The sequence below is a fragment of the Rhinolophus hipposideros genome (assembly GCF_964194185.1).
Source record: "Rhinolophus hipposideros genome assembly, chromosome: 23".
Classification (NCBI taxonomy): domain Eukaryota; kingdom Metazoa; phylum Chordata; class Mammalia; order Chiroptera; family Rhinolophidae; genus Rhinolophus; species Rhinolophus hipposideros.
In genome coordinates, this window is record NC_138069.1 from 875292 (window position 1) to 881291 (window position 6000).

Here is a 6000-nt window from a genome sequence, read left to right on the forward strand (position 1 = left end):
CAAGTTATTCCATAAATAACAATTAACCTCTTCCCTGTTTTCCCTCACCACTCCCTTGGCAGCTCGATTTAACACCAGACTGTGCACCTCTGTGTAGCCCCTTGCCCCTTGGATTCTTTGGAATAGAGGCTGTTTCTCTCAGATTCTCTGGTATGTGTTGTATGTCATGTCTTCAGAGATATCATGTCAGAATTTTCTAACCCTGGGTCCACAGAATGTATAGAATTCAAGGGGTGTTAATACTTGAATAGATGAAAAAAGCAATAAAAAAGTATAGATGCCATCTATTTCTTAAGAAGTATTAAAGAGGGACATCCTAATTAGGTGAAAATGCAATTTTGTTTTTTTTTTTTTTTTTTAGAAGTATTTTTTTAATATGAAGAAAGTTTGATAAAAGGGAATATAGAGAATGCTTCCATATGTTGAGATAGATACAAGGGCAAAAATTGAAAATAACCATTTAGTAAACTCTTCTAATACAGCATGTAACTAAACTGAGACTGGAGGGAGACCATACAGTGCATGTCTTTTATATACCATACTGAAATCCTTCATAGCACTGACTTGCATCAATGTAATTTGTGTGTACTGCCATTACCTAGTGGTGCAAATATTAACAATGTATAAAGCAGTGTGACTTTCATGTTACACTTACATCATATCAATATTTACCTAACACATATGTACATCTGAGGGTTTTTTTAGAAACTTACATTATACTAGAACAGACTACAGAGTCCAACCTAGGTTCAGGACGCTTTAAAAGCAACTAAGGATGAACATATGGATTTGCAGCATTGTTTATAATGATCAAGATGTGGAGGCAGCCACATGAGTGATTTTAAATTTTTTAACATCCTGGATACATAATTTATAGTTAACTATATTTTTTCAATTTAAAACCTATGTACATTGTGGAAGTATTCTAAAATTGAAATAGTAAAGTAAAGAGAAATACCCATTATTTCATTGACCATATATTTTCACAGTTACCTGATATACTCATACATCCTATCAGGATACGGTCTATGTGTATAGGAGTAAATGAATATAATTCTTGAAAACAATGTTTTGACCTCACAGTACATTGTATCTATACTTAAACATAAGTGTACATCTATGATATAATATAATAACTACATATATAAATGTGTCATATTTAACATGTGCTAAATTATTTTATATTTATTTCCATACTGTGAATATTTTAATCTTATTGCAGCTAATCCTTTGCTAAGATGCAAGTATATCTTTATTTTTTTTAATTTATTTTTTTAATTAATTTATTTATTTATTAGTTTCAGGTGTACAAAACAAGGTAATACTTAGACGTTCATCATTTATATCCCTCATACTGTGAACCCCCCTCCCCCCATCCACTATTCCTCCGACCTCACACTGAACCATCACATTATATATATAAAATTATAGTTGGCATTCATTAATGTTTAGCTTCTGGTGTACAATGCCATAATCAGGTATCCACAGTATCCCTGAGGTGGTCTCCCAAATAGGACGCATGTCCATCGGATACCCAACAAAATCTTTACAACATTATAGAATACCTTCCCCAAATTAATTTTCAAAAAAACCCTGAGGCCATCTTGTGGTTACCAGCTGCTTCCAAATCCCTTCACCTTTCCCCTTATCCCCAACCCCCTCCCACACACCCATCTAACCACTCTCGGTTTTTTCTCTGCGTCCCCAAAACTGTCTCTGATTAGTTCATTCACATAGTCTTTTCTTTAGATTCCATATATAAGTGAGATCATATGGTACTTGTCTTTCTCTTTCTGACTTATTTCACTTAACATAATGTTCTCTAGATCCATCCATGTTGCTGCAAATGATAAGATTTCTTTCTTCTTTATGGCTGCGTAATACTCCATTGTATAAATGTACCACAGCTTCTTAATCCAGTCATCTACCGATGGGCATTTTGGTTGTTTCCATATCTTGGCTATTGTGTAAAGTGCTGCAATAAACATAGGAGTGCATACAGATTTTTGAATTGGAGTTTTGGATTTCTCCGGGTAGATGCCTAGGAGTGGAATTACTGGATCATAGGGTAGTTCCATTTTCAGATTCCTGAGATACCTCCATACTGTTTTCCATAGTGGCTGCACTAATCTGCAGTCCCACCAACAGTGCACTAGCGTTCCCTTTTCTCCACATCCCTGCCAGCATTTGTTGTTTGTTGATTTATTGATAATAGCCATTTTGACTGGAGTGAGGTGGTATCTCATTGTGGTTTTTATTTGCATTTCTCTGATGGTTAGTGAGGTTGAGCATTTCTTCATATGTCTTCTTGCCTTCTGTATGTCCTTCTTAGAGAAATGTCTCCCCAAGTCCTCTGCCCATTTTTTAATTGGGTTGTTTGTTTTTTTGGAGTTGAGTTGAGTAAGTTTTTTATAGATTTGTGATATTAATCCCTTATCAGATATATCATTGGCAAATATCTTTTCCCATACAGTAGGATCCCTTTTTGTTTTATTGATGGTTTCCTTTGCTGTGAAAAAACTTTTTAGTTTGATGTAATCCCACATGTTTATTTTTTCTCTTATTTCGCTCGCGCGAGGGGATATATCAGTGAAAATCTTACTCCGGGTAATGTCCATGAAGTTTCTTCCTATATTTTCTTCTAGATATTTTATGGTTTCAGATCTTACATTTAAGTCTTTAAGCCATTTTGAATTTGTTTTTGTATATGGTGTAAGGAGGTGGTCCAGCTTCATTTTCTTGCATGTGTCCGTCCAGGTTTCCCAACACCACTTATTGAACAGACTATCTTTACCCCATCGTACATTCTTGCTTCCATTGTCGTAGATTAGATGGGCATATAGGCATGGATTTATGTCTGGACTCTCTATTCTGTTCCATTGATCTATGTATCTATTTTTATGCCAGTACCATGTTGTTTTGATTACTGTAGCCTTGTAGTATAGTTTGAAATCAGGTATCGTTATACCTCCCACTTTGTTCTTATTTCTCAAGATTGCTGAGGCTATCCGGGGTCTTTTATGGTCCCATATAAATTTTAGGATTATATGTTCTATTTCTGTGAAAAACGTCGTTGGTAGTTTGATAGGAATTGCGTTGAATATGTATATTGCCTTAGGCGGTATGGACATTTTAATTATATTAATTCTTCCTATCCATGAACATGGAATGTGTTTCCATCTATTTATGTCTTCTTTCATTTCTTTCTTCAGTGTTGTATAATTTTCTGAGTACAGATCCTTTACATCTTTGGTTAGATTTATTCCCAGATATTTTATAGTCTTTGGAGCAATTGTAAATGGAATTGTTTTTTTAATTTCTCCTTCTGCTATTTTATCATTGGTATATACAAATGCAACTGATTTCCGAATATTAATTTTATATCCTGCTACTTTACTAAATTCATCTATCAGTTCTAATAGTTTCTTGGTGGAGTCTTTAGGGTTCTCTATATATAGTATCATATCATCTGCATATAATGATAATTTTACTTCCTTCTTACCAATTTGGATGCCTTTTATTTCTTTCTCTTGTCTGATTGCTGTGGCTAGAACTTCCAGCACTATGTTGAATAGAAGTGGAGAAAGTGGGCAACCTTGTCTTGTTCCTGATCTTAGGGGGAATGGTTTTAGCTTTTCCCCATTGAGTATGATGTTAGCTGTGGGTTTGTCATATATGGCCTTTATTATGTTAAGATATGATCCCTCTATTCCCACTTTCTTAAGGGTTTTTATCATAAAAGGTTGCTGTATTTTATCAAATGCTTTTTCTGCATCTATTGATATGATCATGTGATTTTTATTTTTCATTTTGTTAATGTGGTGTATCACATTAATTGATTTGCGGATGTTGAACCACCCCTGCATACCAGGGATGAATCCCACTTGATCATGGTGTATGATCTTTTTAATGTATTGCTGAATTCTGTTTGCTAATAATTTGTTGAGAATTTTTGCATCTATGTTCATTAGAGATATCGGCCTGTAGTTTTCTTTCTTTGTGGTGTCTTTGTCTGCTTTTGGGATCAGGGTGATAGTGGCTTCGTAAAAAGTGTTTGGGAGTCTTCCTTCCTTCTGGATTTTTTGGAAGAGCTTGAGGAGAATAGGTGATAATTCTTTTTTGAACGTTTTGAAAAATTCACCTGTAAAGCCATCTGGTCCAGGGCTTTTGTTTGTTGGGAGATTATTGATTACTGATTCAATTTCCCTGGTGGTAATCAGACTGTTCAGGCTTTCTGTTTCTTCTTGAGTTAGCTTTGGAAGGTTGTGCGCCTCTAGAAAATTGTCCATTTCTTCAAGGTTGTCAAATTTGTTGGCATATAGTTGCTCATAGTAATTTCTTACAATTTTTTGTATTTCTGTGGTGTCTGTTGTCACTTCTCCTCTTTCATTTCTGATTTTATTAATTTGGGTCCTCTCTCTCCTTTTTTTAATGAGTCTGGCTAAAGGTTTGTCAATTTTGTTTATCTTCTCTAAGAACCAACTCTTGGATTCATTGATCTTTTGTATTGTTTTTCTGGTTTCTATTTCATTTATTTCTGCTCTGATCCTTATTATCTCCTTCCTTGTGCTCCCTTTGGGTTTATTTTGCTGTTCTTTTTCCAGATCCCTTAAGTGTGAAGATAAACTGTCAATTAGTGATGTTTCTTGTTTCTTTAGGTAGGCCTGCAGTGCTATGAACTTCCCTCTTAGGACTGCTTTCGCAGCATCCCATAGATTTTGGGTCGTCGTGTTCTCATTCTCATTTGTCTCAAGATATCTTTTGATTTCTTCTTTGATCTGCTGCTTGACCCATTCATTATTTAGCAACATGTTATTCAGCCTCCATGAATTGGTGTATCTTCCTGGTTTTTTTCCCCTGTAGTTCATTTCTAATTTCATAGCACTGTGGTCAGAGAAGACAATTGGTATGATTTCAATTTTCTTAAATTTATCGAGTCTTGTCTTGTGTCCTAACATATGATCTATTTTAGAAAATGTTCCATGAGCACTTGAGAAGAACGTGTATTCTGCAGCATTGGGGTGAAATGCTCTGAAAATATCAATTAGGTCCAACTGCTCCAAAGTATCATTTAAGGCTGTTGTTTCCATATTGATTTTCTGTCTGGAGGACCTGTCCCTTGTTGTCAGAGGTGTGTTGAAGTCCCCTACTATGATAGTGTTGCTGTTGATCTCTGTCTTTATGTCCATCAGTACCTGTTTTATATATTTAGGTGCTCCTATGTTAGGTGCATAGATGTTTACTAGGGTTATGTCCTCTTGTCGGATTGATCCCTTTATTATTATATAGTGCCCATCTTTGTCTTTTAATATTTTTTTCATTTTAAAGTCTATTTTGTCAGATATAAGTATTGCAACTCCAGCTTTTTTTTTTGCTTCCATTTGCATGAAATATGTTACTCCAACCCTTCACTTTCAGCCTGTGTGTGTCTTTTGATCTGAAATGAGTCTCTTGTATACAGCATATACAAGGGTCTTGTTTCCTTATCCACTCAGCCACCCTATGTCTCTTGATTGGAGCATTTAATCCATTTACATTTAAAGTGATTATTGATAGGTACATAGTTATTGCCATTTTTAGATTTGTAGTAAATTGTTTTCATCTTTCTTCTATTTACAGAAGTCCTTTTAGTATTTCTTGCAATGCTGGCTTGGTTGTCATAAATTCTTTCAGTTTGTTCTTTTCTGGGAAGCTCTTTATCTCTCCATCAACTTTAAATGATAGCCTTGCTGGATAAAGCAATCTAGGTTGTAGGCCTTTGTGTTCCATCACTTTGAGTATCTCCTGCCACTCCCTCCTTGCCTTCAATGTTTCTGTAGAAAAGTCATTTGATAGTCTTATGGGAGTTCCCTTGTATGTAACCTTCTGCCTTTCTCTTGCTGCTTTCAAGATTCTCTCTTTGTCTTTAAGCTTTGCCATTTTAACTATAATGTGTCTTGGTGTGGGCCTGTTTGGGTTTATCCTGGTTGGAACTCTCTGCACTTCCTGGGCTTGTATGTT